This window comes from Carettochelys insculpta, chromosome 3 (genome assembly GCF_033958435.1).
Source record: "Carettochelys insculpta isolate YL-2023 chromosome 3, ASM3395843v1, whole genome shotgun sequence".
NCBI classification, from domain to species: Eukaryota; Metazoa; Chordata; order Testudines; family Carettochelyidae; genus Carettochelys; species Carettochelys insculpta.
The window spans coordinates 136,221,733-136,244,608 of NC_134139.1; positions in this window are offsets into that span (position 1 = coordinate 136,221,733).

A 22,876-nucleotide genomic window follows, 5' to 3' on the forward strand; every position below is an offset into this window, starting at 1 on the left:
TCTATCTCCCCTAGAGCTCATGGTCTTCTTCTCCTGCTGAGGTTCTTGCACTGTCCGTAATCACACATAGACACAAAGTATTTCACAAAAGGGATTTAAACATCTAAATCCAAAATGTAGGTGCCACAGCCATTTACTGCCTTGCACAGCTACTGCCTAACCTTATAGGTATCTAAAATACTTAGACACTTAAGTTTCCTTGTTAAATTCCCCAGCACGCCCAAATTTTGGCAGTTGGGTATGTAAATCCTGATATTATGCATTTCACCATCTACAGTTAACTCTTTCATATCCAGCATTCTGTCATCCGGAACTCTTAAATAATCAGCATTTTAATCATAAGTAAATTTTAGTTACGTTTTCCATAAGTACAGTATAGTGAAAGTAAATACAAATAAATACAGCAAATATAGTATACATGTACAGTGTACAATACTACTGTTATTGGTAAATAAAGTACTCTGCATACATTTTTATTTGTTCCTTAATATCTAATCTTGTTTTTCTTTAGTGCTATGCTTTGCTAGGCATACCTCTCTATAGTTCCTTTTTTGTAAAAAAATATTGTGTCTGTCTGAGCTTTGATTGTACAAATTAAATATTTATATTTTTTCCATTTCCTTGTCAAAAATATCAGGCTTGCTACAGTGTAATTGCGATCACCTTGTTTAGTTCATTTGCAATGGTAATTTGTGTTTCAAAAGTCTTTTTGTGCCCCTTAAACATAGTTTTATGTTCTACATTTAGAGTAGGATTATTTTAGTCTGCACTAACAGCTGATATGTCACCCCTGAGAAGCTTTCAAGGCATGATACTTGCTGCTTTAAGAGCCTTTAAAGTCAAATTGGTTAATACATTGCAATTCCCAAGAAATGTTTCTCCACCACTGCTACAGTGTGTGGCAGCAATCTGTTTCTAAAGAATATCTGCAAATTATTTCATTTGTAATTCATGCCAAAATGTTTATGAAGAAATACTTCCAATTTTTGAGAAATATTTTAAAAACAGCCATGCTGCATTCTTATTTTGCTACAAGCAGACGTAACCTGAAGATCTGAATCTTTCATATGCCCCGCTACCACCCAGCAAGCAATCATTTTTTTAAATGACAGACAACTATAAATCTTCTCATGTATAAACATCAAAAGTGAAATTAAAATGATCTCTAAATGAAAATCCTTTAAAGTTGTACTGTATACAGCCCTAACTGGATTCTATAAATACATTTCAAAACATAATATGGAAACACGGTAAAATTTAAAATGCTACGAAATTGGAAAAGTGAAGATTTTGATACCCAAACCTGTTCTGACAAAAGAAAAACTGGAGTTATAATGAATGAATACAATGTATTCAAAAGCTGTAATATTAGACTGAAATATGGTAAAAAAATTCTATTTATATTATACAAATGGTCATCAAATGAACATTTTGATTTAATGGGAAAGATGCAAATGTATCCACTTGCCTGATTTTTTAGCCTATTTGATTTATAATCTGATAGTAAATGCAAAAAGCATTTTAAAACTTAATCAATACATCTAAATAACAGAAGCGAAATTCTGATTCCAGAACTTACTTTGCAGTGTTCTCTCTTTCTTGCAATTGTACTATACCTAAGAGTGTTCAGGCAACCAAGGAATTCTGTTAGCTTAATACAAGAGAGATACTTTTTCTCACAATGAAATACCTAATGTTTCCAATATATCTTACTTATGGAAAAGGTTAATAAAATCATTGCACAGAGATTGCACAGCCACCTATACTCTGCAGGATCTTACAATATTTAATGATCATTTCATCCACCAATGAAAAAACTACTTCTACAGTAAACAAAGCAACTAACAGAGCAACATAACGTGATAGGTTAGATGAGAATATAAAGTGGCAAGTCTCTCTACAAATATGTACAATATGGAGTAATATACTCTTAAAATTTAAGAATTTATTTTATAAGTAATTTTATAGTACTTGTTCGACCTCTGTAGTATGGGATTCTGCAGTCTGGAAACATTTGTGGCCCAGCAACCGCATGGGTGCTCTCAGGCTGGAGCATTCATGAGGAAACGCTGGGCCCTGTGCTCAGCACTTGCCCCCCTGCCCTCTCAGATCTTTCAGGGCACGCAAATAGCTCATTTGCCGTGCTAAAGCTCAAACAAGGAGGGGCAGAAGCCAGGAAAAGGGGGTACATGTGGGAGGAGGCAGAGTGGCTGTGGAGCTCCATGGGGCTTCCTGCTAGCCACCCAGTCTGTTGCCCCACATGCCTCTTTCCCCCAGTCCCCATTTGGTCATGCTGTTCCCTCTGCTGCCACCAGAGTGGACACTATCCCCACAGCGGAAAGTCGATGGGAGAAATTCTCCCATGAACTTTCTTATTCCTCTTCATTGTGAGGAGTACCAGGGCTGACAGTGGTGCCCTGATTGTTTGATTTAGAGTGGCCCTGCTAAGTGTGCTAAATCAACCCCCAGAAGATTAGTCACCAGCACGTTAGACTTCTGATAAGTATAGATATGCCCATAAAGGATTAGATCGGGTTGGTCATCCAGGCCAGGGCTATTCTAAGGGATAAATTTGAATTAAGGTATGCAACTCCAGCTATGTTAATTGTGTAGCAGGAGTTGACATAGCTTGATTAGAATTTAGCACCAGCTCCACAGTGGGAGGTCAATGGGAGAAATGCTCCCATTAACTTCCCTTACTCCTCATGACTGCAATGAGCACATGCTTCACATTCAATTTAGTATGTCCCAACTAGACACACTAAATTAAACCTTGGAATATTGACCTCCGGAGCATTGATCTGTGGGTAAGTACAGATAAGCCCTCAGTCCAATCCCTGCTCAAAGTAGGATTAATCCCAACTAATTCAAACTAAATCATCCCAGCCATAACTTTGCCAAGCAAGGCCTAAAACCCTCTAAGGGTGGAGATTTCAGTATCTCTCTAGCTCACACATAATAGTGCTTCTCCATGCTCTTCATGAAATAGTTCTTTCTAATATCCAACCTAGGGCTGCCCCATTACAACTTTAGTCCATTGCTCCTAGTTCTGTCATCTGCCACTGCTGAGAACAGCCTAGCTCCATTCTGTTTGGAACTTTCAGTTAGGTAGTTGAAAGCTATCAGACCTTATTCTTATCTTCTGTAATAAGATCAGTTTCCTCAGCCTCTCCATATAAATCATGTGCCTCAGCCCCCTAATAGTTTTTGTTGTCCTCTGGCAGATTCTCTTCAATTTGTTTTCATCCTTTCTGTTAGGAGGAAACACACCCACAACTGTATGTAACATTCCTTTTCTGCAGAACTGCCTCTTAGCCAGTTGGTCCCCAGACTATAGTGCATGGTATTCTTCCACTCTAAGTGCAGGACTTTGCACTTGTCCTTGTTGAACTTAGTGAGATTTCTTTAGGCCCAACCCTCCAAATTGTCTAGGTCACTCTAGACCCTATCCCTCCCGTTTAGCATATCGACTTCTACGTCCAGTTTAGTGTCATCCACAAACTTGCTGGGGGTGCAATCCATCCCAGGGTCCAGGTCATTAATGTAGATGTTGAGCAAAACTGGCCGCAAGATCTGCTTCTGGTACTCTGCTTGATACTAGCTTCCATCTAGACATCAATCCATTGATTACTGCCCATTGAACCTGATGATCTAGCCAGCTTTCTGTTCCTCTTATAGTCCTTGATTCAATCTGTACTGGTTTAAGTCAGATTGTAAATCAGATGGTGTTGGGACCAGGGAGGCAGTGAGTTTTTGCTTGATATACAAAGGTGTTATGTATTTCAATAAACTAGAGGCATGAGTTACAGTGAATTATACAAACATCCTTCTGTAGATGCCAAAGCTTAAAGCAAAACCAGAATTTAGGGTCCAGCACTTACACTAAAATCCAGCTAATGTTGGTTGTAAACTTGACAACTGACAAACGTTCAGGCTTTTGGAAGGCACTGGTCTGGAAGGATTTCTGGCATAGGTGAAGGCTTATATATTATGATTTTCCTCTCAGGCTCATCCCACAAATATCATCTTTTTAAAAAACAAAGCCTTGTCATATTGAGAAAACGATAAGAAGCATTCCAGGGTAGGGGGATTCACAGTATTAGAAATTACAGGTATGTGATGGTTTCTGAACTTTGCTTTTTCAGTAACTCTCCTAAGCATGTCCCAAAGATCTGTGAAACAATGCAAAACCACATGTTTGAGAGATTGCTATCTATCTGGATATTTGAAAACTCACAAATACTGCAGAGAGAGATTTTTTTTCAACCACTTTCTTCCTAGTGTTGTAAGGTGCCTGGTTTTCAACTGGAAATTCCAGTCAAAAAGGAGACTGGAGGTGCCCTGTCTGGGTAACTATCTACAACTGGGTTCTGATCTGCCCCTGAGAGTGTGGGAAGAGCAGCTGCTGCTGGAACTGGAGGACTACTCATGAACTGCCAGGCTCTGGCAGAGAGAGGTATCTGTAGCTTGCACTCAGGAGGGATCCTGAAGCACACAGCATTGGAGGAACATGGTTGGGGGCCAAGTGCACTGCCTGGGGCTCCCTTAGTCTTCTTTGTGCCCCATCCCTGGAGTACTGTCCCCCCATCCTGCCCCAAACACCCATCCACCTCTGGAGTGCAATTCTTCCTCAAACATCCTAACTCAGTCACCCCTCCACCTCTTGAGCATTGTTTCTCTTGAACATCCTTCTCCAATCACCTCTCCATCCCTACAGCCCTGCAGTGAATGATGAGGTGCAGGAGGACTGGTGGTGGATCTTGAGGTTAGAGTTGAAGGAGGGGCAGAGTCTTGGGAGGTAGAGGAAGAGCTGGGCTGGGGCCTCAGGGAAAAGGCAGAGCAGAAGATGTGTTCTGGCTCTTGGTGTCTGGTTTTCACAAGTTAGAATGTTGGCCAACCTAATTCTGCCATTCTAGCAAAATAGTACTACTTGTTTTATGGGATTGCTATGATTCTTTTTGTCTTCAGTTTCTGTTCCAAAGGGCAGCTGGGCATTTCCAGGCATTCAGTGTCACACTTTCATTCCTACCACATTGTCTTTTCTGTCTTCAACTTAACAGCTTTCTGCAAAACAAAGGAGCCAGCCCATTCAGCCTCATCAAAAATTATTCATGCCACGCCTTTGCCAGTCAGCTATGCTTGACTCATAAGGAAAACTAGTGAGTTTTTTCAAAAAAGCTGGGGCTGTTTTGAAAAATCCCACAGAACATTTACACACATAATGTATTCTTTGATTTTAAATCGAAAAAATGCATTACTTTTTCCAGCAGCCCTTTTCCTCTCCCAGATGAGGAAGAGCGCCTTTTCCCAAAAGATTCTTTCGGAAAAAAACATGTGTAGATGTCCCGGGGTCCTTTTTTCGAAAGAGCAGTCCTCATGGCACCAGATTTTTCAATCCCTGGCCTATTCTTTGACAGAGCGGGAGCAGTGTGCACACTCTACATCGAAAGAGCAGATCAATTGTTTTCTATCCACTTTTTTATGTCTGGACATGCTCTTTGGAAAGAAGTTTTTTGGAAGAGATCTTCTGGAAGAACTTCTTACAAAGGATTGCTGTCATGTAGACATAGTCCTTGAGATTTTTCATAGACTCATTGTTACAAATGATAAATACTGTAGATATTTCTGTGTAGGACTTCTCTTACATATATGTGGATCTATGGAATAAACCTTACTACAGGAAGGATGTCGAGATGAGTAAAATTTCTGCAAAGATGTCCTGCAATTTGCAGAGAAACGTCAGTGTAATGTATGTTGGCCATATAGTACTAGTATATAGGCTCTGTGTTCATGTTTTCATGCTCTTCCATGTATTTAGCAAATTTATAACAGAAAACAAAAATTTAAACATTCCTCAACTGTTTACAAAAGTCTTGAGTGCCCTGTAGGAATTCACAATCTGTATAGCACTACTGTACTTACAATACTTTTTTTCTTTTTGTTCTTTGTTACCCTAATGTACACTAAAGACCACCCCGAGGTTACACTCATATGTATTTCATTAAGTACCACAATTGGATGAAAGAAGAAAAGCACACACTCACACAAGCCGTGTCTACACGTGCACGCTACTTCGAAGTAGCGGCACTAACTTTGAAATAGCGCCTGTCATGGCTACACGTGTTGGGCGCTATTTCGATGTTCACATCGACGTTAGGCGGCGAGACGTCGAAGCTGCTAACCCCTGAGGGGATGGGAATAGCGCCCTACTTCGACGTTGAACGTCGAAGTAGGGACTGTGTAGTCGTTGCGCGTCCAGCAACTTCGAAATAGCGGGGTCTGCCATGGTGTCCATCAGCTGAGGGGTTGAGAGACGCTCTCTCTCCAGCCCCTGCGGGGCTCTATGGTCACCGTGTGCAGCAGCCCTTAGCCCAGGGCTTCCGGCTGCTGCTGCTGCAGCTGGGGATCCATGCTGCATACACAGGGTCTGCAACCAGTTGTCAGCTCTGTGGATCTTGTGTTGTTTAGTGCAACTGTGTCTGGGAGGGGCCCTTTAAGGGAGCGGCTTGCTGTTGAGTCTGCCCTGTGACCCTGTCTGCAGCTGTGCCTGGCACCCTTATTTCGATGTGTGCTACTTTGGAGTGTAGACGTTCCCTCGCAGCGCCTATTTCGATGTGGTGCTGCGCAACATCGATGTTGAACGTCGACGTTACCAGCCCTGGAGGATGTGTAGACGTTATTCATCGAAATAGCCTATTTCGATGTCACCACATCAAAATAGACTACTTTGATGTAGGCTTCACGTGTAGACGTAGCCACACACTCCTACCATCCTGGACTCATATATTTACACAGGTGAACTCAAGCAGGTGGAGAGTTGCATAGGGACAATGGATGAAGCCAAGACATATTTTGCTCTATGTGGTGTACATGAAGTCATATAATTTTCTGTAGATCTGTGGCTTTGCTTGGGGACTTGTTTTTGCCTAAATGTTATTTACTCTCTTAGTATGGTGTAAAATTGAGGCACAATCTGTCACAATCTGATGTGGGGAGGCAGGAGTTCCTCAGCTAAGGAGTGGAGACCTGGGCAAGAATCTTTCCTGCAATGGAAAGAAGGACAATACCTCTTTAGTTCCTGCACAAAGATTTGTCACCTTTCTTGAATATTGTAGCAATGTTGGTGTTCTTAATCCCAGGTGGAATTTCTGCACAGGTCCATCTTTTATCAAGGAAATGGCAAAGTTTGTGTTGGAGTATTGTTTTACCAGCTTTAAAAACTTCAGCTGAGATACCATCTGGATCTGGTGCATTGTGATTTTTTTGTCTGAGTGACAACATGCTGGACTTCCTCAGACGATGGAGGTTCACCAAGTTGTTCTGTTGCTGAGCATTTTGATCTTGACTTCAGAGACCATGCATTTGCAGTTTAGTAGGCTCTCAAAGTACTCCTAAAGTTGTTTCATGGTGGTGTTGTCCTTGAGGAGGGTGGAAACATCCTGGGTATGTAAGGGGGTTGAGCCTTTGGAGCTTGGCCCATATACAGCTTTAGTTGCTTGAAAGAAGCTTCTTGTGCCAGCCTGGTCTCTTGCCACCCATTACTTTTTATGTTATGAATCTTCTCTGGGCTTTGGCTTTAAGCATGTGATAGGGCTCATGCTTAAAAAGGTCCCACTCCAGCCACTTCAGATATTCTCTGTAGCATATCCAGGTCACACCCCTAACTTGACATATATATATATGTCAAGTTAGGGGTGTGACCTGGATATGCTACAGAGGATATCTGAAGTGGCTGGAGTGGGACCAACACAGCTGCCTCAGGAGGAGTCTCAGGAACAGTGAGTAAGTGCCAGCATCAGCAGCGTGGAAGCATAGGTCCTGAAATACCAACTCCAGTGGGCTGGCCTCTGTGTAGTATGTAGGTCTGACATTTGCCCCCTGAAGAAAGTAACCTTTTCTCAGTTAAGTCAGGGAAGAAGATCAAAGAAAATGTTTTAAAGACATACTGAAAGTGCATCTTGAAAAAGGGAGGCATTAACTCAATAAACTGAGAGGACTTGGCATGGAAAAGAACACAGTGGCATCACACCATGCAATAAGTCACAGTTCACTTTGTAGAAAACAGACAAGCTTTGAGACAGAGAAGCAACAGAGAAAGAAAGAAAAGGCACCACTCTCCAGCCAGCAACTGTATCTCCTTCAAGATTACACCTGTCACTTCTGTGGGAAAATCTGTAGAACACAAAGCCTTTCTTTCCCATCGGGGGCTCCTGAGTCCTCAGCCATTTCAAAACTCACCGATGATCTTGTGCTGTGGAATAGCCACCAAATGGGAAAACACTAAGGATAAATATAAAGAATAGGGATTGTGTGATTATGTGACATGGAATAGAATCTCTGAGTTATTGCAATGTTAATAAATACAACAGCTGCCTTATTCATAGACGGCCTGACCTAAAGCCCACTGAAAGCAAAAGAAAGGCATTGGGTCCTAAATAGATCTGGAGTCCTTTCAGGGGAAAATAACATGTCATTAAGAGCTGTATCAAAATGCACATGTACCAGGCAAAGAGGTAAGTTTTCACAGAAACATTAATTTGGACATTTCTGGTTGACTGTTCTTTGTAACCTTAGCTCTGTTTTCATATAAAATATTTATTTAGTGCTCATAGTGATGTAAAATGGTTGTGGGGAATGGAACTACAGTCCTGTCCAAACAACTGTCCTTTTAAGCAAATACATACTTAACATGTAGTACAAATAAATATTTGTGTAATCAACATTTTCTTCAGTGATATGTGTGCATTTCGACACTGAAGTGTCTATTAGCAGACTCTTTAAATACCACTATGGAACCCGCCACCCCCACTCATGCAGCTCATGAAGTGGGTCTCTGCCCACGAAAGCTTATGCTCCAAAATATCTGTTAGTCTATAAGGTGCCACAGGACTTCTTGTTGTTCTTGAAGATACAGACTAAGGTGGCTATCTCTCTGATATGAGCAGACAGTAGCAGTGGGAGGGAGAGTTTCTACAGTGTTTTATACCATGTATATAACTACTATAGACTGCACACATTTCTATCTCCTGGACAGCATATTTCTTCCTTAAATACTTCCTGACAGGAAAATACTCTTCATGCATATCAAGGGCTGCACACGGATAAGTTGATTATGATGTCTCCAGCAAAAGTACTTCCAGGGACAGGTTTATTTTATCCACACAATGCAGGTTTTCAAGGGAAATTTGTCACCACAGAAGAAGCCCCCATTTATATCATTTTTGATATCCCTTACTTCCTGATTACTGACAAGATATAGTGTCTGAAGAAGAAAGGATGTAATGGATAAGTCCAAAATACCAACTGCAGTCTTTTAACTCTCAAGTTTTAAATAATTATTCTGCCTGACTGGGAATTAGTCTTTCTTTTGCTTTTCAAAAGAAAGTAGCAACTGTGCATGGGGAAGAATTTATGTTGTGGCACAACAATGAAATAGGAAATGGAAGGAAAATGTGGGGGGGAGGGGAAGGAAAATGAGCTTTTTTGTAGCTCTCCCATCACAGAAACTTAAATGATTGCAGGATGAGCAGATTGAAGAACATCACTTTGAGGCTGAAAACTTAATTTAAGCCTTCTTGTTGGAGCATCAGATGGGGAGGTTGCCAGCTATTTTTGTTCATTGAAACAGACGTAAATGATTTTTAAAACCTCTCATTAAAAAGAATTTTTTTTTACAAAAGGCTTCTTCCTATAGAGGATTCTCTGAATCTGTCCTGGGGCCCTGAGAATGCTTCTCCCTCTCCTGGTATGATCCCTAAGGAAAGAAGTTTGTCTTGACGGGCTAGACAGCAGAGGGACTTGATTCATCTTTTGCCAAATATGAGATTTGTCTTCCTCTCATTACATACACTTCATGGTTCATAGACTCCATCTGCCTTTTCCAAAGATTGGTTTTATGCTGCTGATTTGCTGCATCTAACTTACTGATTAATGGAAGATTTTAAACTATATCTGCCTACATTTGATGAGTAAAACCTTAATTTTGCATATTATGTATGGAGATACAATATGCTTCATGCATGCATTGTGGCATACTCTTGTTTTATAGCTAACACTAAGTCTTTTCCTGCAAGATGCAGAATATATGTGGTCTGCAGAATTGAAGACAATAAGAAGAAACTTTGAAAAATATGATAGGAACAAAAAGAATCCTGACAACTATATTGGTTCACCAGTAGACGGAAATGGTAAAATTATCAATAATAATGCAGAAAAGGCAGAAGTGTTCCATAAAGATTTCTGTATTTGGGAGAAAAATGAAAATGCAGTTTCATTACCTCTTTCCATTTCACTACTCTATTTGAAGGAGGTTACACAGAATCTACTACTGTGGGATATTTTAAAATCAGCACATCCAGATAACTTATATCCATAAAATTTATAAAATCTAGGTGAGGAGCTTGCTTGACTGCTAATGTTGAGTTTTAATAAGACTGGGAGTAGTAAGGAAGTTCCAGAACACTGAAACAAAGCTATTGTTGTGGCAATTTTAAAAAAGGTAAATGGGCTGACCCAGGTAAAAATAGGCCTGTAAGCCTGATATCAATACCAGGCAAGAAAATAGGGCAGCTGATATGGGGCTGAATAAAGAACTAAAGTATAGTAATGTAATTAATGCAAATCAATATGGAATATAGATCCTGTAAAACTAACATGACATCTTTTTTTTTTTTTTTGTGGGACGACTAGCTGGTTGGTAAAGATAACAGTGTTTGTATACATACTTAGATTTCTATAAGTTAAATAGTAACAGAGAGGGAGCCATGCTGCTTGACTGCTTTTTTGTTTTGATTCTATAAGTTAGAATAATAGAATAGAATCATAGGGCTGGAAGGAACCTCAGGAGGTCATCTAGTTCAGCCCCCTGCTTCAAGCAGGATCATCCCCAACTAAGTCATCCCCACCTATGACCTTGTCAAGCCAGGACTTAAAAACCTCGAGGGATGGAGAGTCCACCACCTCTCTAGGCAACACATTCCAATGCTTCACCACCCTCCTGGTGAAGTAGTTTATCCTAATATCCAACTTACTCGTGTCCTGTAACTTCAGACCATTGCACCTTGTGTTATTGGACTTGGCACTGTATGACCTTTAGATTAAAAACTAGAACTATATGCAATCAATATTTTTTCAGACTGGGTCCCAGAATTATCAAGAAAACTTGCTTAAAGGAAGGTGTTTTAATTCCCTTCTAGATTTGAAAGATAGGGACCACAGAGTTATATGAAGAAGGTACTGCTGTGGCAACACAGCTGCCGGTATATTTACTTTAACTCAGCTGGGACTGCCACTAGTGATTTAGATACAATTACTTTTGAAAGTGGCTTAATCACTATTTGAAAGTAGAGGGGCCAAAAGAGAAAACTGAAAATTGCACTGATGTCAAATACTTTTTATTTCAACTCCTAAAGCTACACAAATAAATCGCTGCTGGAATTATTATTGAACACTTAAATCATCCTGTCTGCAGCAACATCTTGTTATTGTTTGTACTTGAAATAATTATACATACTATTTGTAAACTCTTCTATTTATCATCCTGAAAAATTTGGGTAATTCAAATTAATTTCTGCAAAATGATGACTGGCTGAGGCTGGACCAACTGAAGTAATGTCCCATCACTAACATGTAGCATTCTTCAAAAGGAAGAAGGATCTGATTTATGAGAGGGAGAGGAGATTCAGTTATGACTCACAATGCTTCTGAGATAGGTGAGTAAGCACACAATAGCCCTATTTTATTGAGGCAGAAAGAAACCGTGATTTCCATATGATAACATAACAGGTTGATGTCAGAAATAGGGCTATGGTGATTCACAGGTTGGGCAAATTATGAAATTGGTCCATCTCTCCTCCTGAAATCAAGCTGCTCAAAACCTAATATAGGTTCAGTGACTATTCATTTTTGCTTTTCTCTTTTCTGCATTGAAGAACACTTTCCCTTAGTAGCATTGGCATAACCATGATTATGAGAGAGAGGTACAAAGGCTAGAGACAGTGGAGAGACTTAGGGACCTTCACAGCCTCATTCAGGTGGTCTGGTTTTTGGCAGGTTTCTTGACATCCACAGCTCAGCTCTACAAGCCAACTTAGGTGCTAAATCACCAGATTTAAGTGCTTGAATCCAAGTTTTAGGAAAACCACAAAACCACTAGTTGTCTGCTCCCTAATCCTGTAAAAAAACTAAATTGCCTCAGTACCTAAATGTTGCTGTAAAATTCCCTTGGCATCTAGATTTTGTCTCTAGGCATGAACACTGCTGTCTTTCTTTAGGTGTCTGGAATTCTGTCTCTTGCCTAAGCCCCAGTGCTGTCCTCAAACAGAGTGCAGATAGGTATCCTTTTGTCTGCAGGGCCCCATTTGGTAGGCGTGCTCAGAGGCTGCCTAAATCCACACAAAATGGTCAGGGAGAGGAGGTATCTTCCTGCCTAAACTTTAGCATAGTGGTTTGGGTTAGTCACCCAGAATGTGACAGTTCCTGCTTTAGTTTTCCCCTCTGAAGCCTAGAAGGATGAATCAAGTGCCCACCTTTCAGGTGACAGCACTAGCCACTGGAATATGAAATAGTCTGGAAGTGGGATGCCTTCAGTCTCTTGTTGAAACTGTTCCACTTCAGTTAAAGATGTGAATTGGTCCAGAAGAAGAGCCAATATATACTCCAGTGATTAGGGCATCAAATTCCTTCTCATCAAGCAGAGTGCAAAAGGGAATTGGAATCTCTGTGCTGCATAAGTTTGTAACCACTGAGCTAAAGATTGTGTTAGGAAGGCTAACTCTTTTGGATCTAGTTTTAATGTAGATCAGCAGGTGCTTAAACCATTCTCAGAAAAAAAATAGCTTTGGTGCATAGCCGGCTCGTTCTAGGAGAGGAACTCCCTCCAGTTGAGACATAGTGGTAGGTCCAGCAGATCTCAAATCTGGGTCTTGGAGGGGCAGGTGGTTCCTAGAAGTCACCACACTTCAATCCTTCTTTCAGCAGCTCACAACCAGTAGCTGGAATTGGTAGGACATCAGTCACTTCCTGTATGCTCTGATTGGGCAAGCTCCTAGTGAGCTGCAGCCCCTATTTAAGCCAGAGATGGAAACAGAAATTTGTCTGTTTATCTGGATTTCACCCTGCCATAGATGTTGGTCTGGTGTTCACCTCATCCTGCCTTATGACCTTGACCTCCTGATTTCCTGATGCTTGGTAATTGCCTGCTGGGTCCTGCTGTCTGTTGTCTGAACCTCCTTCCTGGTATTCTGACATGGTCTGACCCTTGAGAGCAGACTTATGACCCCTGCCCTTCTGTTGTCTCTTGATGCTGATCTCCTTGTGTTCCAACCCAGCCTAATTCCATAGTAACTGTCTACCTACCTCGTCGTCCGTGTCCAATGCTCACCACCAGTCCAGGATTCCCAGCCCTTTCACACAGCTGTTGAACTCCAGGAAAAGGTACCTCTCATTAGCTAGTTTAGACAGCTCCTTCCTAGCATGGTGGCTTTTGTGGAACACATTGTTCGGTACCTATCTCTCCCCAGCCATTGTTAGGGGAACTGTGTACCTAACTCAGGCTTTTTTCATCCCTTTACTGCTCCAGTGACTTTCTAGCTATCTAAAAGCAAGTAGTTGCAATGCTTAGTCCCTTTTAGCTCCTAGAGCCACACATTTTGGAGTCCAAATACCTTCGTCCTTGTGCAGGCAGAGCAGGGGTGTGTGTGATCTGTACATGCCCAGAAGGGGGGCAGAGTGAGGGCATAAGCGGCAGACAGAAGACAGTGGCTTCATCGGTGCTACTGAAAATTATTAATACAAGCCGAACAGCAAACTGTGGGGGCAAAGGGGAAGGACATGACTGACCTTGTCTGTCTCCTCTGCTGAAACATATCACCTCTTTCCAGAAGCTACTAAGGCACGTACAAGTTCTGTTTTTGACAGATAACTTAGTAAATAGCTGACAAACTCTGCTTCTATGTAATTCCTATATAAATGAAAGAAAATTAAATAAATATTAGACCCAGTTCTAATACTAACATGTTCTGACACCTTGTGACAAATCATGTAAGAGACACTGATTTGCCTTGAAAGTTTAATATATATTCTTATTTTGTTCCTAACTTTGCAGAGAGAGAGAGAGAGAGAGAGAGAGAGAGAGAGAGAGAGAGACTGTCAGGACTCCAGGGCTCTATCTCAGCTCTGGAGGGGACTGGGAATGTGGGTTACGCCAGGGAGAAGATACCTGTGAATTCTGTATAGGAACACCAGAATGGTTCATCTAGCTTAGTAGCTTGTTTTCCAACAGTGGTAGGTGACCATGTCCACCTATCCCGAATGAGGTATGGGTGATGGCTCCCTGGCTGCAGCTGCCAAGGGCTACTGCCCTGGGGGATCTCCCCAGCTGCTCCATACTTCTGGGCTCTGGGAAGGAGGTGGCAGCCCCACCGGTGATCCTCCCAGCTCCCTCGAGGCACGGTGAGCTGAAAAGTGGGTGGCAGCTGTGCAGATGCGCTCCCAGCTTCCCTGAGTTGCAGGGAGCCAGGAGCCAAGTAGCAGCTGTGCTGGTCCAGCTTCCGTTTCCTGGGGGGCCACGTAGCAGCCACACCGGTCTGGCTCCTGACTCCCCATGGTCCTCTGGCAGTGGTCCCTGCAGACCCATGGAGCACACTCCTATTTATGCATACTTGTTTCTTCCTGTCTTTTAAGTGGAGTGCCTGGCAAGGATTAGCTAATGATCCTTCAGTTACTTGAATGACAAGACATAGCCACCCTGCTTGCCCTGATTATAAACAAACTCCCTGCCCCGAAGCAAAATTGGGAGCAGCATAGAGCGAGGGCATGTGCTTTAAGCAGAGCTCATGTACGAAATCTTGGGAGGTTCAAACTTTATGGGAGACTACAGACTCCTCCCATTTTCTCTTGAATGTTGCCCTGGAGGTGGAGGAGGGCAATCCCCAAACCCAGATGTAATCTGAAAGGAACAGGCATTTCGTGGATCCCTATGGTTATTTCTTACTAAAAAAAGAAGAATGCTCTGGCCTTAAATTGGATGTGGGTCTGATCCCAATTGCTCCTTGCTGTTTATGTATGCGCAAAGAAGGTTTAAAATATCATCACCTGAGACTGATGGTCTTTTACAACTGCAAATGGCCATGCAAGAAGCAAGGCAGTGGGAAAGTAATAACAAACTTCCCAGAGTCAACTGCAATAGTGGGAGTTGCAATTTACTCTTTTAAAAACCGATTTTTGTTCTGTGCCAACTTCTCTAGAAAACTACAAAGCTGCTGGATAGGGGCCACTTTGGTAATAGTTTTAGAAGAGCTGGTCTGATTTCACTTCTAAATGCAGGGAAAAGTCATCAGCTGAAACCTGACTTTGTACAGAGATGCTTCAAGTGCTGCAGATGTCTTGTCTGGTTCCTGCTGCACGTCCTTGGGCTGATAAAGTATCCAACATATCGATATACGCTATTAAATTGCACTTAGTCAGGGGAGTGCAGAACAGAACAACTTCTGCTGCTATTGGCATTCTTCAAATTTTGCAATGATACGGTACCCATTCACTTTCCATTGCTGGCAATTGAAATTGCTTAACCGACGGGCTGTGAAAAGACAGTTATGAGGCAATCTTTCCAGTGCTGAAATGTTTTTAGAGGCAAGTGTGGTTTCAGCTGGAATATTGAGATACGGCTTAAATAATACTCCTAGTGCAACCTCTCATCTCTTCTTCTAAATATTTTACTCTCTTAGTGCCTGCATGCTGAAGGCAGCACATGACCTATCAATAAGTCTCTTGGAGTCACTGAAGTAAATTTTTTTGAGTTTGTGCTTTTATTTCCTCAAACAGTGTATACAAACTGCACACACTGTATGGTAGATGAGACATATTGCATCCAGATTAAATTTGCATGATAAATACTGGCCTCTTTAGTCACTTTCCAAATAGATGGAGGGTAATAAAGGAGAAGTGGAAACAATAATAATTTACAGAACAGTACAAGCATATGATTTTCCAGAGAAGCTACATCTACCTGGCCCCTCCCTTTTGGAAGGGGCATGCAAATGAGTGAGATTGTAAATGCAAATGGTGTGGATTTAACTATCTCGCAGCTCACTTGCATTATTCCCACATGACCTGGCTTCCAGAAGAGCCATTTCTGGAAGCCAAAGCAGCTGCGTGGACAAGGTTCCTTTGAAAGAAAACCCCACTTTCAAAAGCACCCTTCTTCCTGAAACAAAAGATGAAGAAGAGTGCTTTCAAAAGCCGGGTTTCCTTTCGAAACAACCCTGTCCAGACAGCTGCTTTGGCTTCCAGAAATAGCTCTTCCAGAAGCCAGATTGCATGGGCATATGCAAATGAGGTGTGAGATATTTAAATCTGTGCGTTATTTGTATTTCTAAAACATAATCACTGAAAGTTCTCTGAATCTAACGCTAAGATTTTCAGAAGTCACCACTGATTTTTATATGTACAGGTTAAGATAACTTGGGCATTAATTTCATATGCACTGAATAGCTATGTCTTCTTCAGTGATCATTGTGAGTATTCAGCATCTCTAAAAACTAAGGCCAAGCTATCTTATATTGAGGACTCAGACAGAGGTGCCCAAAAATAGTGGTAATTTTGGAAAAATGTAACCTAAATGAATAGCATTCCTGCAGGTGATAAGACATTTTCCCTGCCCTGCCTGGGATAATAAAACTTTATTCTTGCTGCACTTTAACAGTTATTATCATTATCAAATTAATATCAATATTAATTATTATTATATTATTATCAAAATAATATCAACATTTCAAAAATGTCTTTAGACTAAAACATAAACACAATTGCTTATTTCTGTGGTATTACCAATAAATATTACCACTGCACATGAAGTAGATTTCACCTTTTTCTATAAGAAAGCAAATCTATCAACAAGTACAGACAAAAATCACTGACTAGGATTTAATTCACATTGAATACGGGCTATGTCTACACTAGCCAAAAACTTCGAAATGGCCATGCAAATGGCCATTTCAAAGTTTACTAATGAAGCGCTGAAATACATATTCAGCGCTTCATTAGCATGCGGGCGGCTGCGGCACTTCGAAATTGACACAGCTCGCCGCCACACGGCTTGTCCAGATGGGGCTCCTTTTTTGAAAGGACCCCGCCTACTTCGAAGTCCCCTTATTCCCATCTGCTCAGAGGAATAAGGGGACTTCAACGTATCCTGGGTCCTTTCGAAAAGGAGCCCCGTCTGGACAAGCCGCGCGGCGGCAAGCCGCTTCAATTTCGAAGTGCCGCGGCTGCCCGCATGCTAATGAGGCGCTGAATATGTATTTTAGTGCTTCATTAGTAAACTTTGAAATGGCCATTTGCATGGTCATTTTGAAGTTTTTGGCTAGTGTAGATGTAGCGCATGGTGTTTTAATTTCTTGGTCATTGCTGGGAAGAGAAGGACAGTCATTTTAATAAGGGTCTATGTATATTTAACAGGTATAGCAAAATGTATTATGGCTTGCAGTCCTCTGATACCAAGCAGTATTGAATATTACAATTTTCAATCAAATTATATTTAATATTTCTAACTCTTCCTTTTCTGTTAGCTTTCAGAGTGCAGCCTTTGAAAACTTAGTTATGGTGAATATTAGCAGAAACTACTAAGAGCAATTTAATGATACAAATCAATCCAGTGAAAACAAAATGAAGGCATGCATAAATTCTTTGCTGCTTCCAGTTACAATTCAGAATCACAAAATGTTTATTGCACTAGCAAATCTCAACTAAATTCATATCCCAAAGTAGGTAGCTGTTGTCTCTATATTTTATTTTTAGTGCAGCCCAGATATGAGAGGAGAATCAGAGTCTGGAAAGAAATAAATTTGCATTCCTTTATATATTTTATCCTTTCATTTCCTACCTACAGCATGTATTTTATCCCTCAAATTAGACTATACAAATAATTTATCTTTGTTTAGAATCTTATTACCAAATTGGGACTTTCCTTGGAAGTCTATAGACTCCCTACATGCAATCTGGGTTGTCTTCTGTATTCGTTGTGGCAGCCTTAGGTATTAATTAGGAAGTATGATTCAGTCCTTATCCTCCACGTTTTTGGGACTGCTAGCAGGCTCGTATTTTGCCCTAAGTTTATCTTTTTAGATAATGGCTTTGTTTTATTTCCCTCCCTGACCCTGAAATTCAGTCTCAATCCACACTGCTTCTGCAGACCACGAATTCTACATCTGGAGTCTGTTTGCAGGATCAGTTTGAAGTGAATCAGCCTAATGCTTTGCTAAGTTACGTCAGTGTGTGCTGAGTCTTGTCTTCAGACATTGTCCCATTCATTGAGTGTTATGATGTACAAGCCTCTGGTTTGGTAGTATCTTGCCTCTTCCTTGGTGAGTTGTTGTAGAGATATCTTACACTATTGCACTCCTGTTTCTCAGTTCCCTACAGTTTTCACTAGACTGTTTGCAATGCAGTGAAGTTACCAGCCTCTGAATTCCAGGTTAAGAAGGCATATGTGGTGCTCAGTAATGTACTGGCATTTGCAGAATTTGAAAGAAATCTGTTTCAACTGTCTGTATATCAAAAGAGATTCATAGTGCCCTGTCGCGATTCTCGGCTTGGGAAGCTCAGCCCTTAAAGACACAGTCCCCGATACTCCATCATGTTTTCCAAGCCAAAATTTAAGATTTAAAGCTATCATAGATATAACACAATTACACATTTTTACAACCAATGTAATAACTAAAGTTGCTAATAATGTACCATTAGTCTTTGAAATGCCCTACCCTGTCACTTGGACCTGCTGGGTGCCCTGATGTCAAAAGGTGGCAAATCCATTTGCTATAGTTATTCTATTCCTTAGAGATTTATTGCCTCAATCTGCTGTAGTTATTGCCAATCTGAGACCCTCTTGAGCAAAACAACGGACTCAACATCCCCTTCCTTCTTCATGTCACTCTTCTGTATGGCTACAGTTACACTAACACATTTTGCTGAGAAGGCTCCAGTTTTGTCAACAAAATGGGTGGCACGTCCACACACAAAATGTGTTTTGTCGACAGTTGGTGGAAAAAACTCAACACTTTCACCGGTAGCATTCTGCTTCTCAGCCATGAGGCAGAATGCTGCTGTTGACAGATTCTGTTGACCAAAAATCTGTCTAGACACTCTCTAGATACCTCTACACTAGACATCCCTTTCGAAAATCTAAAAATCGATTTTTTCCATTCGATCTCTTTCAAAAGAGATCATCAAACACAAAAAAGTATTTTGAAAGACAGGTCAGCTCTTTCAAAAGGGAGCATCCACATATGCACATGTGCTCTTTTGAAAGAGCTGAGTGTGAAATGGCACAGATGGGGTCACACGGCTGGCATGCCCTTCCAGGGTTCACAGCCAGCTGCTCCCTTACAGAGCCCCTCCCATATTCCCACACCCTGCAGTTGCTCTGGCTTACAGAGGTTTCACAAGCCCTACAGAACCACTTCGCGGAACTCACAGTGCTTGGCAGCCTGGCCCTGGTGGATCCTCAGCAGCAGCTCCTTCTGTTGGAGCTGGACATCCTCCATGCCTTGGTTGGCCACCAGTCCATCATGATCACTGCCACCTGCACCTCCTCCTGTAGTCGACTACTAATGCTGGGGGCCTGGAGCTGCCCAACTCAGGATGGCATTGGCATCCCCCCTCCCCTGAGTGCCCTGGTGACTCTGGAGCCACTGAAGCAGCAGCAACTGGTGGAAGCAGCTGGTGCTGGGAGACTGGGATGATGCTCGTTGGCTGCAGAATTTTTGAATAAGCAAGCAGACTTTCCAGGTGCTCTGCCCCTGGCTTGCCCCAGCTTGGATCATGAGGACACCTGCATGAGGCCTGCCCTACCCCTTGAAAAATGGTAGCAACTGCCATCTGGAATCTGGCGACCCAGGACAGCTACCTGTCCATGGGTTACCAGTTTGGAGTGGGCAAGGCCATTCTTGGGGCTGTCATCATAGAGGTTAGTTATGCTTGGCTCATGGGTTGCCACTGGGAGTGTGGGATCTTAACCCAGGAAAGCGGGAACCTTGGCAGAAGGGGATGGGGGCAGGAGTATGGGGGAGGGAGCCAGGGAACACCCCCTGAAGCCCTTATGACACCGAGCGCCTTTCTCCCCACGCAGGTTGTGCTCACCATCAATGGATGCGGCTGCGCAGGATCATTCGCATGGGGGATGTGGATGCCGTTGTCGTGGGATTCACAGCACTTGGCTTTCCAAACTGCTTTGGTGCCTTGGATGGGATGCACATCCCCATCCGTGCCCCGAACACAGGGCAGGAACGTACATCAATAGAAAAGGCTTCCACTCAGTGGTGCTCCAAGCGTCGGTGGACTGTAAGGGATGTTGCATGGATATTTATGTGGGCTGGGCAGGAAGGACACATGACACCTGTGTGTTCCATAATTCTGGGCTCTGCCACTGCATGGAGGCCGGGACATTTGTCCCACACAGGGAGCTCATGATCGGGGATGTGAGCATGTCCCTGTGTGTGGTGGCAGATGGTGCCTACGCCCTGCTGCCATGGCTGATGCAGCCTTACACTGGCCACCCTGACCCTTCCCAGGAGGCATTTAACACTCACCTCCACTGGGCTCAAAATGTGGTGGAGGAGGCCTTTGGGTGCCTGAAGGGCCAATGGCAGTGCCACCTAATGTACCTGGAGGTGGGGCTATGAAACATCCCCTGTGTGGTGGATGCCTGTTGTGTCATTCACAACATTGTGGAGGGCAAGGGTGAGGTGTTTCCTCTGGGGTGGGTGGCAGAGTAGGGTCCTGTCTTCAGACAGCAGTCCCCACCCCAAGCCAACTGGCTCAACATGAGGGTGTCTGGATTCGGGCAACTCTTTGGGAGATCTTTCCTCGTGAGCCTCAGTAACCCTTACCTACGGTCAACCCATGCAGGCCTCCCTGCTCATGCAACACTCTCCATCCCCCGACAATGACCGCACCACACACCCACATCCCCCCATTTTTCCCACAATAACAACGAGGGAGAGTGCATTGTTTGAAAAATAACTATCTATGTCTCAATAAAAACTGTTTGATTTAGAAATTTACAAACTTTTTTTATAAAACAATAGGGGAATAATTATATACAAGGTTGACCTGAGTAGGCAGGGTTGGTGGAAAGGTGGGAGGGTGAAATAAAGCCATACAGGAAAGTGGGGAACTGAAACTTGGTGAGGGGGCAATATCAATGGTAACATTGAAGGGGAAACATCAACTGGGACAGGGGTGGGGATTTGGGAACTTAACTAGTGGGGGTAGAAGATGGAACATTGGGTGTAGGTTGGGGTCAGCTGAACTGGGAGAGGGGAGTGGGTGATTATGATGGGGGGTAACAGGGACCTTAACTGGGGGGGAAGAGAGTGCTACTCTGGCGTGAGGGTGTATGGCTGTGAGCCATGTCAGCCCCATGTAACGATCCTGCCTCTGCTAGGGGGTTCACAGTGGGGCTCTGAAGGGGTGGCATGCACAGGGAGATAGGGCCTGGGGGTGGGGGTCTGACAGCACTGGGCTGTGCAGGGGCAGTTGTCAGAGGTGGGGAGAAGAGGGTGCCTGCTTGGGTAGATGAGTAATGTGCGGTCCCTGGGCGCGGTCAGGTGTGGGGTGGCGGGATTTGTCTGAGAAGCCCAGTGTGCTACCTCAGGACCTTAGTGACATCCCTGAAGTGTCCCACCAGCTCTGCCCATGCCTCCCTTTGCCAGCTGTACTGGCCATGGTCCAGTTGGAGGCGCTGCTGGGCAATATCCACAAGCCGGTGTGGTGCCTCTGTGGCATCTGCCCGTCATCTCACCCTCTGGCCACGAGCTTCTTTACTGGGGTTGGGTGGTGGTGAGCATTCCCCCCCTCCTCTTCCTGACTGTGGAGCAACATGATGTCGGGGTCTCTCGCCCTCCTCCGGCACATCTGGAAGGATGGATAGGAAGACAGTCAGTCCATGGTTGGTGGCTATTGGCCCCCACCTCACCTGTGGGCACCAGCAACACCCCTCACCAATAGGTGTCATAGGTGTATGAAATGTTCCATAGGGGTTCTCAGCCATTCTTTCATGGTCTAGCACCACATCCAACTCCCCATTGCATGTGGCTTGTGGTGTTGTCCCAGGGTGACTCTTCTGTGTCCTGCACAGGTGCACCAGTTGTGGGGGTGGCCTGCTGGCAGCTGGGGTGCCACTGCCCAATGCACTCGGGTGTGTGCCCCATTGGGTACTTATTGGAGGGACCCTCTGCAAGGTCTGCTGATGCAGACTTGCCATTGCCTGGCTGGAGGAGCATGACGGGATGCCTACAGTGAGCTCCCCCTCATCACTGGTGACCTCGGTGGCTGGTTCTGACCCAGTCTACTTCAGGCGGCTGCATGCTGCGGACTCCTCTTCACTGGGATGTGGCTCTTTGGATGTCATATCTAGGAGGGCGCCTGGAGGCGCGGAGTTTCCCTGGGTCCCAGAAGGCAGTGTAGCAGCCTATAATAGGGACAGGTCGTGAGACCTGCACCCGATCACCCAGCAGTATCCCTGGCTTTAGCATACCCCTCCTGTAGTTCTTTAACTTTGCTTTGCACCTGGTCAGGGGTTGAGTGGGGTGGCCTTTGGTAGCCCACTGTTTAGACAGGCAGGCAAACGCAGCCATGTTCTGCTACTTGCCCTGCATATTGTTTAGTACCTCCTCCTCCTTCCAGAGCCTGAGCAGATCCCATAGCTCAGGCTTTGTCCATGAGGGTGCCCTTCTGTTCAGGGGCTGGCCAGAGTCCTGGGAACCTTCAGATGGGTAGCGGGGGGATGTGTGTGTGTGGGTGGGGCGGGGGGGGGGGGGGGGGGCTTGGTTTTATCCAAACACTGGCTGCTGGCCATTGTTTGTTTTTTTTTTAATGT